This window comes from Heterodontus francisci, unplaced genomic scaffold (genome assembly GCF_036365525.1).
Source record: "Heterodontus francisci isolate sHetFra1 unplaced genomic scaffold, sHetFra1.hap1 HAP1_SCAFFOLD_1708, whole genome shotgun sequence".
Lineage (NCBI taxonomy): Eukaryota > Metazoa > Chordata > Chondrichthyes > Heterodontiformes > Heterodontidae > Heterodontus > Heterodontus francisci.
In genome coordinates this window covers 25507-41492 of record NW_027141710.1, presented here as the reverse complement: position 1 = coordinate 41492, position 15986 = coordinate 25507, and the positions used below count along the sequence as shown (strand labels likewise).

General features: G+C 51.7%; 11 non-coding genes across 11 annotated transcripts; 5 read left to right on the top strand and 6 right to left on the bottom strand.

Moving 5' to 3' along the window:
• Positions 1-849: 849 nt before the first annotated feature.
• On the bottom strand, positions 850-942 carry trnay-gua (transfer RNA tyrosine (anticodon GUA)). Its single transcript has 2 exons — positions 906-942; positions 850-885 (listed from the first exon to the last, which is right to left on the bottom strand). It is a non-coding gene; the product is annotated as a tRNA-Tyr (tRNA).
• Positions 943-2354: 1412 nt separating this feature from the next.
• Positions 2355-2427, top strand: trnar-acg (transfer RNA arginine (anticodon ACG)). The gene has a single exon. It is a non-coding gene; the product is annotated as a tRNA-Arg (tRNA).
• Positions 2428-3700: 1273 nt separating this feature from the next.
• On the bottom strand, positions 3701-3793 carry trnay-gua (transfer RNA tyrosine (anticodon GUA)). Its single transcript has 2 exons — positions 3757-3793; positions 3701-3736 (listed from the first exon to the last, which is right to left on the bottom strand). It is a non-coding gene; the product is annotated as a tRNA-Tyr (tRNA).
• Positions 3794-5205: 1412 nt separating this feature from the next.
• trnar-acg (transfer RNA arginine (anticodon ACG)) lies at positions 5206-5278 on the top strand. The gene has a single exon. It is a non-coding gene; the product is annotated as a tRNA-Arg (tRNA).
• A 1265-nt stretch (positions 5279-6543) lies between these two features.
• On the bottom strand, positions 6544-6636 carry trnay-gua (transfer RNA tyrosine (anticodon GUA)). Its single transcript has 2 exons — positions 6600-6636; positions 6544-6579 (listed from the first exon to the last, which is right to left on the bottom strand). It is a non-coding gene; the product is annotated as a tRNA-Tyr (tRNA).
• Positions 6637-8048: 1412 nt separating this feature from the next.
• Positions 8049-8121, top strand: trnar-acg (transfer RNA arginine (anticodon ACG)). Its single transcript has one exon. It is a non-coding gene; the product is annotated as a tRNA-Arg (tRNA).
• A 1265-nt stretch (positions 8122-9386) lies between these two features.
• trnay-gua (transfer RNA tyrosine (anticodon GUA)) lies at positions 9387-9479 on the bottom strand. The gene is made up of 2 exons: positions 9443-9479; positions 9387-9422 (listed from the first exon to the last, which is right to left on the bottom strand). It is a non-coding gene; the product is annotated as a tRNA-Tyr (tRNA).
• Positions 9480-10891: 1412 nt separating this feature from the next.
• On the top strand, positions 10892-10964 carry trnar-acg (transfer RNA arginine (anticodon ACG)). The gene has a single exon. It is a non-coding gene; the product is annotated as a tRNA-Arg (tRNA).
• A 1265-nt stretch (positions 10965-12229) lies between these two features.
• trnay-gua (transfer RNA tyrosine (anticodon GUA)) lies at positions 12230-12322 on the bottom strand. The gene is made up of 2 exons: positions 12286-12322; positions 12230-12265 (listed from the first exon to the last, which is right to left on the bottom strand). It is a non-coding gene; the product is annotated as a tRNA-Tyr (tRNA).
• Positions 12323-13734: 1412 nt separating this feature from the next.
• Positions 13735-13807, top strand: trnar-acg (transfer RNA arginine (anticodon ACG)). Its single transcript has one exon. It is a non-coding gene; the product is annotated as a tRNA-Arg (tRNA).
• Positions 13808-15072: 1265 nt separating this feature from the next.
• trnay-gua (transfer RNA tyrosine (anticodon GUA)) lies at positions 15073-15165 on the bottom strand. Its single transcript has 2 exons — positions 15129-15165; positions 15073-15108 (listed from the first exon to the last, which is right to left on the bottom strand). It is a non-coding gene; the product is annotated as a tRNA-Tyr (tRNA).
• Positions 15166-15986: the final 821 nt, after the last annotated feature.

Here is a 15986-nt window from a genome sequence, read left to right as displayed (position 1 = left end):
TTGAGCTAATTCCCCAGTATTGTTGGGGTTGTTAGCCTAGCTTGTTTGGCAGGAGCTCCTCAGCACCACCCTCAACTTGGTCCGTGAGCAGCAGGGAAATCCTGCTTCGGCTTGGCCGGCTGCCTCAAGGCATTCAATGCTTTGCTCCAATCAGCATGTGCGAGCACCAGCAGGCGAGCAGCTGCAGGACCGCAAGCCACAATAACCATGGACGAAGCCAAAAAGAGCCGGAGCTTGCGCAAGGCAAGCCAGCTGAGCGGAAACGAGCAGCCACCCCGAGCGTCAGGGTGCAGCCTAGAACCCTGTCTGACTGACACAAGATTTCTTTTGTTTTCTAGTGAGTGCTGAGCATACTACTTCGAAGAACTCCCTGCTTGGGGCAGCTGACGCAAAAGGGTGCGTGAGGAAAGGCCACTCTGTAAGAGTCTGGCGCCATAGTATAGCGAGCGGCTGGAAACTGTGTAAAAGCCCTGGGGCTGTGGCAGCGGAGAATGTTGGTGATGAAATGTAAATGTACATTGTAAATATAAGCTAGTTCGGCAAGTGTAGTGAGGCAGCTGATGTAGTGTATTGAAAGTAAGGGATGTGCATTGCACTTTATCGGAGGTGAAATTTGAAGAGTTGTGTAATGTTGTGTCGGAAGTGTATTTTTGAGGTACAGGGCTGTGTGCTGAGCAGCTGGTGCAAGTGCAGAAGTGAAAGAACTGTGTGCGGGCTGTTATGAGAGAGGAAAAGGGGGTTGGTGCGCCTTGTTCGCAAGATCCGAGCGCGTTGTGTACTTGTGAAATTTAGAGTGCTGCCTCGAGCAAATTGTGGCATTGTGCAGACGTAGTGGAAAAAGGCCGTTGTTCCTTCGAGCCGGAATTGAACCAGCGACCTAAGGATGTCAGTGTTTTGATTTTCCTCTACAGTCCTCCGCTCTACCAGCTGAGCTATCGAAGGGGCAGGAGTTGTGGCACATGCAGCTGATTTAGTGCCATGCACTTTTGGCCACTCAGGGCCTTGTGCGCCTATTGATGGCGCAGCACTGTGGCACCGTGAGCCGCCAGCTGCTCCCCGCAGCTTGTGCGAGTAGTGTAATGGATAAGGCTTCCGTCTGTGGATCGCAAGCTGATAGCGTGCACTCCTTCCTGGCTGGCAGATTTATGCAAACTTTGCATTATGACTCGGGACACCAGGCAAGCTGACTTACTTGGGCGCGCCACCTTTGGCGTCGCTTTCTCAAGTCCCTTCTCAGCGCAGTAGGCACTCTCATTATCTGAAAGTCCTGACTTGGCAATGCCAAGTGACGCACACCACGATAAGCATCAACTGCTGCGAGAGGAACTTCAACGCGGTGAAAGCCGCACTTTGGTCTGTCCGAATTTTGCTGGTCTTCCGGTGCGAGGAGCTGTCGACGACCGAGCGTTGCCGATTGGCACATTCCAAGGTCCAGGACTATGTCCCGAGGGACGCACTGAAGCTTGGCAGGTGTCCCTCCTAGTTGACCTGCGGCCTGCAAGGAAATCCTGCTTCCGGTTGGCCGCCTGCGAGAACATATTCAATGCTTTGCTCCAGTCAGCATGTCTGAGCACCAGCAGGCGAGCAGCTGCAGGACAGCAAGCCAGGAAAATGATGAAAGAAGCCGAAAAGAGCTGGAGCTGACGGAAGGCAAGCGAAGTGAGCGGAAACTAGCAACCGCCACCAGTGTGAAGGAGCAGCCGAGAAGCCTGTGTGACTGACAGGAGGCTTCTTTTTCTTCCAAGGAAGTACTGAGTGTTTGGAAGAGTTACTGCTCCACGGAGCTGCTTGTACGCACCACAGAATGTCGCACGTGAAATGCTGGCAAGTACAGTGAGGCACCTCTTGTAGTGTAATGAGAGAAACTGATCTGTATTGCACTTGATGTCATGTCAAATTTCAACTGTTATGTAATGTATGCTTGCAAATGTTATCAAAAAAGTCTCTTTTTGGAAAGAAAAAGCAACGGTCTGCTTGCGCACAGAAGCATCTGCACATGTGAAACAGCTGTGTGCAGGGTGTTTTCAGAGAGCAAAGGAGACATTCTGCGCATTGGCGACAACATGTTCCTTCAAAGCAACCTGTCAAGTTAAGAGCACTGGCTTTGGCTAATTGCTGCTTACTCCAAAATGGCAGCTGCACCTTTGAGCTGGAATTGCGGCAGAAACCTAAGGATAACCTTGCTTTGCATGCTCGTGTACTTCACCACTGTTCAAGCTCAAGCATGGAAGGGAAGCAGTGAAGGTGATTCTCTTTGCTGATTGATCACCAAGCGACTCTGACCATTCCCACCCGTGGAGCTGCAAACACCGCAGCTGTGCAGACTGTGAGCTGCAAGTGTAAATGTGCCTTTGGGGCCAGTGGTGCAATGGATAACGTGTCTGACTACGGATCAGAAGATTGTAGGTTCGACTCCTACCTGGCTCGTGCTGTTTTTGTACAAACTATGCATTGTGACTTTCTGCGCTTGCGAGCTGGCCGTGCTGCCTGATTCCTTGCAGGGCAAGTGCCTTCATAGCGGCGTAGGCATTTTTCACTCTCAAAATGCGAAGCTCCTCAATGCAATCCGCACTCAAAGTATGCAATGCTGCAAAGCCTTTTCTTTTCCCCTTCACTCAACTCAGCTTTCCAAGGTGGAAAAGTCAAGAAGCCTTGCTTGCCACAGCACAAGAAAGGATATGAAGCCTTTTCAGCACTTTGTGGCTGAGCAGGTGCAACCAATTGGGAGAAGAAGAGCCGGCGCCACTGTTGAGTGCCAAGAACTGGCCGAGCGGAGCGGAGCTAAGAAAGAAGTGGAGAATGCAGGCATCGATCCCGCTACCTCTCGCATGCAAAGCGAGCGCTCTACCACTTGAGCTAATTCCCCAGTGTTGTTGGGGTTATTAGCCTAGCTTGTTTGGCAGGAGCTCCTCAGCACCACCCTCAACTTGGTCCGTGAGCAGCAGGGAAATCCTGCTTCGGCTTGGCCGGCTGCCTCAAGGCATTCAATGCTTTGCTCCAATCAGCATGTGCGAGCACCAGCAGGCGAGCAGCTGCAGGACCGCAAGCCACAATAACCATGGACGAAGCCAAAAAGAGCCGGAGCTTGCGCAAGGCAAGCCAGCTGAGCGGAAACGAGCAGCCACCCCGAGCGTCAGGGTGCAGCCTAGAACCCTGTCTGACTGACACAAGATTTCTTTTGTTTTCTAGTGAGTGCTGAGCATACTACTTCAAAGAACTCCCTGCTTGGGGCAGCTGACGCAAAAGGGTGCGTGGGGAAAGGCCACTCTGTAAGAGTCTGGCGCCATAGTATAGCGAGCGGCTGGAAACTGTGTAAAAGCCCTGGGGCTGTGGCAGCGGAGAATGTTGGTGATGAAATGTAAATGTACATTGTAAATATAAGCTAGTTCGGCAAGTGTAGTGAGGCAGCTGATGTAGTGTATTGAAAGTAAGGGATGTGCATTGCACTTTATCGGAGGTGAAATTTGAAGAGTTGTGTAATGTTGTGTCGGAAGTGTATTTTTGAGGTACAGGGCTGTGTGCTGAGCAGCAGGTGCAAGTGCAGAAGTGAAAGAACTGTGTGCGGGCTGTTATGAGAGAGGAAAAGGGGGTTGGTGCGCCTTGTTCGCAAGATCCGAGCGCGTTGTGTACTTGTGAAATTTAGAGTGCTGCCTCGAGCAAATTGTGGCATTGTGCAGACGTAGTGGAAAAAGGCCGTTGTTCCTTCGAGCCGGAATTGAACCAGCGACCTAAGGATGTCAGTGTTTTGATTTTCCTCTACAGTCCTCCGCTCTACCAGCTGAGCTATCGAAGGGGCAGGAGTTGTGGCACATGCAGCTGATTTAGTGCCATGCACTTTTGGCCACTCAGGGCCTTGTGCGCCTATTGATGGCGCAGCACTGTGGCACCGTGAGCCGCCAGCTGCTCCCCGCAGCTTGTGCGAGTAGTGTAATGGATAAGGCTTCCGTCTGTGGATCGCAAGCTGATAGCGTGCACTCCTTCCTGGCTGGCAGATTTATGCAAACTTTGCATTATGACTCGGGACACCAGGCAAGCTGACTTACTTGGGCGCGCCACCTTTGGCGTCGCTTTCTCAAGTCCCTTCTCAGCGCAGTAGGCACTCTCATTATCTGAAAGTCCTGACTTGGCAATGCCAAGTGACGCACACCACGATAAGCATCAACTGCTGCGAGAGGAACTTCAACGCGGTGAAAGCCGCACTTTGGTCTGTCCGAATTTTGCTGGTCTTCCGGTGCGAGGAGCTGTCGACGACCGAGCGTTGCCGATTGGCACATTCCAAGGTCCAGGACTATGTCCCGAGGGACGCACTGAAGCTTGGCAGGTGTCCCTCCTAGTTGACCTGCGGCCTGCAAGGAAATCCTGCTTCCGGTTGGCCGCCTGCGAGAACATATTCAATGCTTTGCTCCAGTCAGCATGTCTGAGCACCAGCAGGCGAGCAGCTGCAGGACCGCAAGCCAGAAAAATGATGAAAGAAGCCGAAAAGAGCTGGAGCTGACGGAAGGCAAGCGAAGTGAGCGGAAACTAGCAACCGCCACCAGTGTGAAGGAGCAGCCGAGAAGCCTGTGTGACTGACAGGAGGCTTCTTTTTCTTCCAAGGAAGTACTGAGTGTTTGGAAGAGTTACTGCTCCACGGAGCTGCTTGTACGCACCACAGAATGTCGCACGTGAAATGCTGGCAAGTACAGTGAGGCACCTCTTGTAGTGTAATGAGAGAAACTGATCTGTATTGCACTTGATGTCATGTCAAATTTCAACTGTTATGTAATGTATGCTTGCAAATGTTATCAAAAAAGTCTCTTTTTGGAAAGAAAAAGCAACGGTCTGCTGGCGCACAGAAGCAGCTGCACATGTGAAACAGCTGTGTGCAGGGTGTTTTCAGAGAGCAAAGGAGACATTCTGCGCATTGGCGACAACATGTTCCTTCAAAGCAACCTGTCAAGTTAAGAGCACTGGCTTCGGCTAATTGCTGCTTACTCCAAAATGGCAGCTGCACCTTTGAGCTGGAATTGCGGCAGAAACCTAAGGATAACCTTGCTTTGCATGCTCGTGTACTTCACCACTGTTCAAGCTCAAGCATGGAAGGGAAGCAGTGAAGGTGATTCTCTTTGCTGATTGATCACCAAGTGACTCTGACCATTCCCACCCGTGGAGCTGCAAACACCGCAGCTGTGCAGACTGTGAGCTGCAAGTGCAAATGTGCCTTTGGGGCCAGTGGCGCAATGGATAACGTGTCTGACTACGGATCAGAAGATTGTAGGTTCGACTCCTACCTGGCTCGTGCTGTTTTTGTACAAACTATGCATTGTGACTTTCTGAGCTGGCCGTGCTGCCTGATTCCTTGCAGGGCAAGTGCCTTCATAGCGGCGTAGGCATTTTTCACTCTCAAAATGCGAAGCTCCTCAATGCAATCCGCACTCAAAGTATGCAATGCTGCAAAGCCTTTTCTTTTCCCCTTCACTCAACTCAGCTTTCCAAGGTGGAAAAGTCAAGAAGCCTTGCTTGCCACAGCACAAGAAAGGATATGAAGCCTTTTCAGCACTTTGTGGCTGAGCAGGTGCAACCAATTGGGAGAAGAAGAGCCGGCGCCACTGTTGAGTGCCAAGAACTGGCCGAGCGGAGCGGAGCTAAGAAAGAAGTGGAGAATGCAGGCATCGATCCCGCTACCTCTCGCATGCAAAGCGAGCGCTCTACCACTTGAGCTAATTCCCCAGTGTTGTTGGGGTTGTTAGCCTAGCTTGTTTGGCAGGAGCTTCTCAGCACCACCCTCAACTTGGTCCGTGAGCAGCAGGGAAATCCTGCTTCGGCTTGGCCGGCTGCCTCAAGGCATTCAATGCTTTGCTCCAATCAGCATGTGCGAGCACCAGCAGGCGAGCAGCTGCAGGACGGCAAGCCACAATAACCATGGACGAAGCCAAAAAGAGCCGGAGCTTGCGCAAGGCAAGCCAGCTGAGCGGAAACGAGCAGCCACCCCGAGCGTCAGGGTGCAGCCTAGAACCCTGTCTGACTGACACAAGATTTCTTTTGTTTTCTAGTGAGTGCTGAGCATACTACTTCAAAGAACTCCCTGCTTGGGGCAGCTGACGCAAAAGGGTGCGTGAGGAAAGGCCACTCTGTAAGAGTCTGGCGCCATAGTATAGCGAGCGGCTGGAAACTGTGTAAAAGCCCTGGGGCTGTGGCAGCGGAGAATGTTGGTGATGAAATGTAAATGTACATTGTAAATATAAGCTAGTTCGGCAAGTGTAGTGAGGCAGCTGATGTAGTGTATTGAAAGTAAGGGATGTGCATTGCACTTTATCGGAGGTGAAATTTGAAGAGTTGTGTAATGTTGTGTCGGAAGTGTATTTTTGAGGTACAGGGCTGTGTGCTGAGCAGCTGGTGCAAGTGCAGAAGTGAAAGAACTGTGTGCGGGCTGTTATGAGAGAGGAAAAGGGGGTTGGTGCGCCTTGTTCGCAAGATCCGAGCGCGTTGTGTACTTGTGAAATTTAGAGTGCTGCCTCGAGCAAATTGTGGCATTGTGCAGACGTAGTGGAAAAAGGCCGTTGTTCCTTCGAGCCGGAATTGAACCAGCGACCTAAGGATGTCAGTGTTTTGATTTTCCTCTACAGTCCTCCGCTCTACCAGCTGAGCTATCGAAGGGGCAGGAGTTGTGGCACATGCAGCTGATTTAGTGCCATGCACTTTTGGCCACTCAGGGCCTTGTGCGCCTATTGATGGCGCAGCACTGTGGCACCGTGAGCCGCCAGCTGCTCCCCGCAGCTTGTGCGAGTAGTGTAATGGATAAGGCTTCCGTCTGTGGATCGCAAGCTGATAGCGTGCACTCCTTCCTGGCTGGCAGATTTATGCAAACTTTGCATTATGACTCGGGACACCAGGCAAGCTGACTTACTTGGGCGCGCCACCTTTGGCGTCGCTTTCTCAAGTCCCTTCTCAGCGCAGTAGGCACTCTCATTATCTGAAAGTCCTGACTTGGCAATGCCAAGTGACGCACACCACGATAAGCATCAACTGCTGCGAGAGGAACTTCAACGCGGTGAAAGCCGCACTTTGGTCTGTCCGAATTTTGCTGGTCTTCCGGTGCGAGGAGCTGTCGACGACCGAGCGTTGCCGATTGGCACATTCCAAGGTCCAGGACTATGTCCCGAGGGACGCACTGAAGCTTGGCAGGTGTCCCTCCTAGTTGACCTGCGGCCTGCAAGGAAATCCTGCTTCCGGTTGGCCGCCTGCGAGAACATATTCAATGCTTTGCTCCAGTCAGCATGTCTGAGCACCAGCAGGCGAGCAGCTGCAGGACCGCAAGCCAGAAAAATGATGAAAGAAGCCGAAAAGAGCTGGAGCTGACGGAAGGCAAGCGAAGTGAGCGGAAACTAGCAACCGCCACCAGTGTGAAGGAGCAGCCGAGAAGCCTGTGTGACTGACAGGAGGCTTCTTTTTCTTCCAAGGAAGTACTGAGTGTTTGGAAGAGTTACTGCTCCACGGAGCTGCTTGTACGCACCACAGAATGTCGCACGTGAAATGCTGGCAAGTACAGTGAGGCACCTCTTGTAGTGTAATGAGAGAAACTGATCTGTATTGCACTTGATGTCATGTCAAATTTCAACTGTTATGTAATGTATGCTTGCAAATGTTATCAAAAAAGTCTCTTTTTGGAAAGAAAAAGCAACGGTCTGCTGGCGCACAGAAGCAGCTGCACATGTGAAACAGCTGTGTGCAGGGTGTTTTCAGAGAGCAAAGGAGACATTCTGCGCATTGGCGACAACATGTTCCTTCAAAGCAACCTGTCAAGTTAAGAGCACTGGCTTCGGCTAATTGCTGCTTACTCCAAAATGGCAGCTGCACCTTTGAGCTGGAATTGCGGCAGAAACCTAAGGATAACCTTGCTTTGCATGCTCGTGTACTTCACCACTGTTCAAGCTCAAGCATGGAAGGGAAGCAGTGAAGGTGATTCTCTTTGCTGATTGATCACCAAGTGACTCTGACCATTCCCACCCGTGGAGCTGCAAACACCGCAGCTGTGCAGACTGTGAGCTGCAAGTGCAAATGTGCCTTTGGGGCCAGTGGCGCAATGGATAACGTGTCTGACTACGGATCAGAAGATTGTAGGTTCGACTCCTACCTGGCTCGTGCTGTTTTTGTACAAACTATGCATTGTGACTTTCTGAGCTGGCCGTGCTGCCTGATTCCTTGCAGGGCAAGTGCCTTCATAGCGGCGTAGGCATTTTTCACTCTCAAAATGCGAAGCTCCTCAATGCAATCCGCACTCAAAGTATGCAATGCTGCAAAGCCTTTTCTTTTCCCCTTCACTCAACTCAGCTTTCCAAGGTGGAAAAGTCAAGAAGCCTTGCTTGCCACAGCACAAGAAAGGATATGAAGCCTTTTCAGCACTTTGTGGCTGAGCAGGTGCAACCAATTGGGAGAAGAAGAGCCGGCGCCACTGTTGAGTGCCAAGAACTGGCCGAGCGGAGCGGAGCTAAGAAAGAAGTGGAGAATGCAGGCATCGATCCCGCTACCTCTCGCATGCAAAGCGAGCGCTCTACCACTTGAGCTAATTCCCCAGTGTTGTTGGGGTTGTTAGCCTAGCTTGTTTGGCAGGAGCTTCTCAGCACCACCCTCAACTTGGTCCGTGAGCAGCAGGGAAATCCTGCTTCGGCTTGGCCGGCTGCCTCAAGGCATTCAATGCTTTGCTCCAATCAGCATGTGCGAGCACCAGCAGGCGAGCAGCTGCAGGACGGCAAGCCACAATAACCATGGACGAAGCCAAAAAGAGCCGGAGCTTGCGCAAGGCAAGCCAGCTGAGCGGAAACGAGCAGCCACCCCGAGCGTCAGGGTGCAGCCTAGAACCCTGTCTGACTGACACAAGATTTCTTTTGTTTTCTAGTGAGTGCTGAGCATACTACTTCAAAGAACTCCCTGCTTGGGGCAGCTGACGCAAAAGGGTGCGTGAGGAAAGGCCACTCTGTAAGAGTCTGGCGCCATAGTATAGCGAGCGGCTGGAAACTGTGTAAAAGCCCTGGGGCTGTGGCAGCGGAGAATGTTGGTGATGAAATGTAAATGTACATTGTAAATATAAGCTAGTTCGGCAAGTGTAGTGAGGCAGCTGATGTAGTGTATTGAAAGTAAGGGATGTGCATTGCACTTTATCGGAGGTGAAATTTGAAGAGTTGTGTAATGTTGTGTCGGAAGTGTATTTTTGAGGTACAGGGCTGTGTGCTGAGCAGCTGGTGCAAGTGCAGAAGTGAAAGAACTGTGTGCGGGCTGTTATGAGAGAGGAAAAGGGGGTTGGTGCGCCTTGTTCGCAAGATCCGAGCGCGTTGTGTACTTGTGAAATTTAGAGTGCTGCCTCGAGCAAATTGTGGCATTGTGCAGACGTAGTGGAAAAAGGCCGTTGTTCCTTCGAGCCGGAATTGAACCAGCGACCTAAGGATGTCAGTGTTTTGATTTTCCTCTACAGTCCTCCGCTCTACCAGCTGAGCTATCGAAGGGGCAGGAGTTGTGGCACATGCAGCTGATTTAGTGCCATGCACTTTTGGCCACTCAGGGCCTTGTGCGCCTATTGATGGCGCAGCACTGTGGCACCGTGAGCCGCCAGCTGCTCCCCGCAGCTTGTGCGAGTAGTGTAATGGATAAGGCTTCCGTCTGTGGATCGCAAGCTGATAGCGTGCACTCCTTCCTGGCTGGCAGATTTATGCAAACTTTGCATTATGACTCGGGACACCAGGCAAGCTGACTTACTTGGGCGCGCCACCTTTGGCGTCGCTTTCTCAAGTCCCTTCTCAGCGCAGTAGGCACTCTCATTATCTGAAAGTCCTGACTTGGCAATGCCAAGTGACGCACACCACGATAAGCATCAACTGCTGCGAGAGGAACTTCAACGCGGTGAAAGCCGCACTTTGGTCTGTCCGAATTTTGCTGGTCTTCCGGTGCGAGGAGCTGTCGACGACCGAGCGTTGCCGATTGGCACATTCCAAGGTCCAGGACTATGTCCCGAGGGACGCACTGAAGCTTGGCAGGTGTCCCTCCTAGTTGACCTGCGGCCTGCAAGGAAATCCTGCTTCCGGTTGGCCGCCTGCGAGAACATATTCAATGCTTTGCTCCAGTCAGCATGTCTGAGCACCAGCAGGCGAGCAGCTGCAGGACCGCAAGCCAGAAAAATGATGAAAGAAGCCGAAAAGAGCTGGAGCTGACGGAAGGCAAGCGAAGTGAGCGGAAACTAGCAACCGCCACCAGTGTGAAGGAGCAGCCGAGAAGCCTGTGTGACTGACAGGAGGCTTCTTTTTCTTCCAAGGAAGTACTGAGTGTTTGGAAGAGTTACTGCTCCACGGAGCTGCTTGTACGCACCACAGAATGTCGCACGTGAAATGCTGGCAAGTACAGTGAGGCACCTCTTGTAGTGTAATGAGAGAAACTGATCTGTATTGCACTTGATGTCATGTCAAATTTCAACTGTTATGTAATGTATGCTTGCAAATGTTATCAAAAAAGTCTCTTTTTGGAAAGAAAAAGCAACGGTCTGCTGGCGCACAGAAGCAGCTGCACATGTGAAACAGCTGTGTGCAGGGTGTTTTCAGAGAGCAAAGGAGACATTCTGCGCATTGGCGACAACATGTTCCTTCAAAGCAACCTGTCAAGTTAAGAGCACTGGCTTCGGCTAATTGCTGCTTACTCCAAAATGGCAGCTGCACCTTTGAGCTGGAATTGCGGCAGAAACCTAAGGATAACCTTGCTTTGCATGCTCGTGTACTTCACCACTGTTCAAGCTCAAGCATGGAAGGGAAGCAGTGAAGGTGATTCTCTTTGCTGATTGATCACCAAGTGACTCTGACCATTCCCACCCGTGGAGCTGCAAACACCGCAGCTGTGCAGACTGTGAGCTGCAAGTGCAAATGTGCCTTTGGGGCCAGTGGCGCAATGGATAACGTGTCTGACTACGGATCAGAAGATTGTAGGTTCGACTCCTACCTGGCTCGTGCTGTTTTTGTACAAACTATGCATTGTGACTTTCTGAGCTGGCCGTGCTGCCTGATTCCTTGCAGGGCAAGTGCCTTCATAGCGGCGTAGGCATTTTTCACTCTCAAAATGCGAAGCTCCTCAATGCAATCCGCACTCAAAGTATGCAATGCTGCAAAGCCTTTTCTTTTCCCCTTCACTCAACTCAGCTTTCCAAGGTGGAAAAGTCAAGAAGCCTTGCTTGCCACAGCACAAGAAAGGATATGAAGCCTTTTCAGCACTTTGTGGCTGAGCAGGTGCAACCAATTGGGAGAAGAAGAGCCGGCGCCACTGTTGAGTGCCAAGAACTGGCCGAGCGGAGCGGAGCTAAGAAAGAAGTGGAGAATGCAGGCATCGATCCCGCTACCTCTCGCATGCAAAGCGAGCGCTCTACCACTTGAGCTAATTCCCCAGTGTTGTTGGGGTTGTTAGCCTAGCTTGTTTGGCAGGAGCTTCTCAGCACCACCCTCAACTTGGTCCGTGAGCAGCAGGGAAATCCTGCTTCGGCTTGGCCGGCTGCCTCAAGGCATTCAATGCTTTGCTCCAATCAGCATGTGCGAGCACCAGCAGGCGAGCAGCTGCAGGACGGCAAGCCACAATAACCATGGACGAAGCCAAAAAGAGCCGGAGCTTGCGCAAGGCAAGCCAGCTGAGCGGAAACGAGCAGCCACCCCGAGCGTCAGGGTGCAGCCTAGAACCCTGTCTGACTGACACAAGATTTCTTTTGTTTTCTAGTGAGTGCTGAGCATACTACTTCAAAGAACTCCCTGCTTGGGGCAGCTGACGCAAAAGGGTGCGTGAGGAAAGGCCACTCTGTAAGAGTCTGGCGCCATAGTATAGCGAGCGGCTGGAAACTGTGTAAAAGCCCTGGGGCTGTGGCAGCGGAGAATGTTGGTGATGAAATGTAAATGTACATTGTAAATATAAGCTAGTTCGGCAAGTGTAGTGAGGCAGCTGATGTAGTGTATTGAAAGTAAGGGATGTGCATTGCACTTTATCGGAGGTGAAATTTGAAGAGTTGTGTAATGTTGTGTCGGAAGTGTATTTTTGAGGTACAGGGCTGTGTGCTGAGCAGCTGGTGCAAGTGCAGAAGTGAAAGAACTGTGTGCGGGCTGTTATGAGAGAGGAAAAGGGGGTTGGTGCGCCTTGTTCGCAAGATCCGAGCGCGTTGTGTACTTGTGAAATTTAGAGTGCTGCCTCGAGCAAATTGTGGCATTGTGCAGACGTAGTGGAAAAAGGCCGTTGTTCCTTCGAGCCGGAATTGAACCAGCGACCTAAGGATGTCAGTGTTTTGATTTTCCTCTACAGTCCTCCGCTCTACCAGCTGAGCTATCGAAGGGGCAGGAGTTGTGGCACATGCAGCTGATTTAGTGCCATGCACTTTTGGCCACTCAGGGCCTTGTGCGCCTATTGATGGCGCAGCACTGTGGCACCGTGAGCCGCCAGCTGCTCCCCGCAGCTTGTGCGAGTAGTGTAATGGATAAGGCTTCCGTCTGTGGATCGCAAGCTGATAGCGTGCACTCCTTCCTGGCTGGCAGATTTATGCAAACTTTGCATTATGACTCGGGACACCAGGCAAGCTGACTTACTTGGGCGCGCCACCTTTGGCGTCGCTTTCTCAAGTCCCTTCTCAGCGCAGTAGGCACTCTCATTATCTGAAAGTCCTGACTTGGCAATGCCAAGTGACGCACACCACGATAAGCATCAACTGCTGCGAGAGGAACTTCAACGCGGTGAAAGCCGCACTTTGGTCTGTCCGAATTTTGCTGGTCTTCCGGTGCGAGGAGCTGTCGACGACCGAGCGTTGCCGATTGGCACATTCCAAGGTCCAGGACTATGTCCCGAGGGACGCACTGAAGCTTGGCAGGTGTCCCTCCTAGTTGACCTGCGGCCTGCAAGGAAATCCTGCTTCCGGTTGGCCGCCTGCGAGAACATATTCAATGCTTTGCTCCAGTCAGCATGTCTGAGCACCAGCAGGCGAGCAGCTGCAGGACCGCAAGCCAGAAAAATGATGAAAGAAGCCGAAAAGAGCTGGAGCTGACGGAAGGCAAGCGAAGTGAGCGGAAACTAGCAACCGCCACCAGTGTGAAGGAGCAGCCGAGAAGCCTGTGTGACTGACAGGAGGCTTCTTTTTCTTCCAAGGAAGTACTGAGTGTTTGGAAGAGTTACTGCTCCACGGAGCTGCTTGTACGCACCACAGAATGTCGCACGTGAAATGCTGGCAAGTACAGTGAGGCACCTCTTGTAGTGTAATGAGAGAAACTGATCTGTATTGCACTTGATGTCATGTCAAATTTCAACTGTTATGTAATGTATGCTTGCAAATGTTATCAAAAAAGTCTCTTTTTGGAAAGAAAAAGCAACGGTCTGCTGGCGCACAGAAGCAGCTGCACATGTGAAACAGCTGTGTGCAGGGTGTTTTCAGAGAGCAAAGGAGACATTCTGCGCATTGGCGACAACATGTTCCTTCAAAGCAACCTGTCAAGTTAAGAGCACTGGCTTCGGCTAATTGCTGCTTACTCCAAAATGGCAGCTGCACCTTTGAGCTGGAATTGCGGCAGAAACCTAAGGATAACCTTGCTTTGCATGCTCGTGTACTTCACCACTGTTCAAGCTCAAGCATGGAAGGGAAGCAGTGAAGGTGATTCTCTTTGCTGATTGATCACCAAGTGACTCTGACCATTCCCACCCGTGGAGCTGCAAACACCGCAGCTGTGCAGACTGTGAGCTGCAAGTGCAAATGTGCCTTTGGGGCCAGTGGCGCAATGGATAACGTGTCTGACTACGGATCAGAAGATTGTAGGTTCGACTCCTACCTGGCTCGTGCTGTTTTTGTACAAACTATGCATTGTGACTTTCTGAGCTGGCCGTGCTGCCTGATTCCTTGCAGGGCAAGTGCCTTCATAGCGGCGTAGGCATTTTTCACTCTCAAAATGCGAAGCTCCTCAATGCAATCCGCACTCAAAGTATGCAATGCTGCAAAGCCTTTTCTTTTCCCCTTCACTCAACTCAGCTTTCCAAGGTGGAAAAGTCAAGAAGCCTTGCTTGCCACAGCACAAGAAAGGATATGAAGCCTTTTCAGCACTTTGTGGCTGAGCAGGTGCAACCAATTGGGAGAAGAAGAGCCGGCGCCACTGTTGAGTGCCAAGAACTGGCCGAGCGGAGCGGAGCTAAGAAAGAAGTGGAGAATGCAGGCATCGATCCCGCTACCTCTCGCATGCAAAGCGAGCGCTCTACCACTTGAGCTAATTCCCCAGTGTTGTTGGGGTTGTTAGCCTAGCTTGTTTGGCAGGAGCTTCTCAGCACCACCCTCAACTTGGTCCGTGAGCAGCAGGGAAATCCTGCTTCGGCTTGGCCGGCTGCCTCAAGGCATTCAATGCTTTGCTCCAATCAGCATGTGCGAGCACCAGCAGGCGAGCAGCTGCAGGACGGCAAGCCACAATAACCATGGACGAAGCCAAAAAGAGCCGGAGCTTGCGCAAGGCAAGCCAGCTGAGCGGAAACGAGCAGCCACCCCGAGCGTCAGGGTGCAGCCTAGAACCCTGTCTGACTGACACAAGATTTCTTTTGTTTTCTAGTGAGTGCTGAGCATACTACTTCAAAGAACTCCCTGCTTGGGGCAGCTGACGCAAAAGGGTGCGTGAGGAAAGGCCACTCTGTAAGAGTCTGGCGCCATAGTATAGCGAGCGGCTGGAAACTGTGTAAAAGCCCTGGGGCTGTGGCAGCGGAGAATGTTGGTGATGAAATGTAAATGTACATTGTAAATATAAGCTAGTTCGGCAAGTGTAGTGAGGCAGCTGATGTAGTGTATTGAAAGTAAGGGATGTGCATTGCACTTTATCGGAGGTGAAATTTGAAGAGTTGTGTAATGTTGTGTCGGAAGTGTATTTTTGAGGTACAGGGCTGTGTGCTGAGCAGCTGGTGCAAGTGCAGAAGTGAAAGAACTGTGTGCGGGCTGTTATGAGAGAGGAAAAGGGGGTTGGTGCGCCTTGTTCGCAAGATCCGAGCGCGTTGTGTACTTGTGAAATTTAGAGTGCTGCCTCGAGCAAATTGTGGCATTGTGCAGACGTAGTGGAAAAAGGCCGTTGTTCCTTCGAGCCGGAATTGAACCAGCGACCTAAGGATGTCAGTGTTTTGATTTTCCTCTACAGTCCTCCGCTCTACCAGCTGAGCTATCGAAGGGGCAGGAGTTGTGGCACATGCAGCTGATTTAGTGCCATGCACTTTTGGCCACTCAGGGCCTTGTGCGCCTATTGATGGCGCAGCACTGTGGCACCGTGAGCCGCCAGCTGCTCCCCGCAGCTTGTGCGAGTAGTGTAATGGATAAGGCTTCCGTCTGTGGATCGCAAGCTGATAGCGTGCACTCCTTCCTGGCTGGCAGATTTATGCAAACTTTGCATTATGACTCGGGACACCAGGCAAGCTGACTTACTTGGGCGCGCCACCTTTGGCGTCGCTTTCTCAAGTCCCTTCTCAGCGCAGTAGGCACTCTCATTATCTGAAAGTCCTGACTTGGCAATGCCAAGTGACGCACACCACGATAAGCATCAACTGCTGCGAGAGGAACTTCAACGCGGTGAAAGCCGCACTTTGGTCTGTCCGAATTTTGCTGGTCTTCCGGTGCGAGGAGCTGTCGACGACCGAGCGTTGCCGATTGGCACATTCCAAGGTCCAGGACTATGTCCCGAGGGACGCACTGAAGCTTGGCAGGTGTCCCTCCTAGTTGACCTGCGGCCTGCAAGGAAATCCTGCTTCCGGTTGGCCGCCTGCGAGAACATATTCAATGCTTTGCTCCAGTCAGCATGTCTGAGCACCAGCAGGCGAGCAGCTGCAGGACCGCAAGCCAGAAAAATGATGAAAGAAGCCGAAAAGAGCTGGAGCTGACGGAAGGCAAGCGAAGTGAGCGGAAACTAGCAACCGCCACCAGTGTGAAGGAGCAGCCGAGAAGCCTGTGTGACTGACAGGAGGCTTCTTTTTCTTCCAAGGAAGTACTGAGTGTTTGG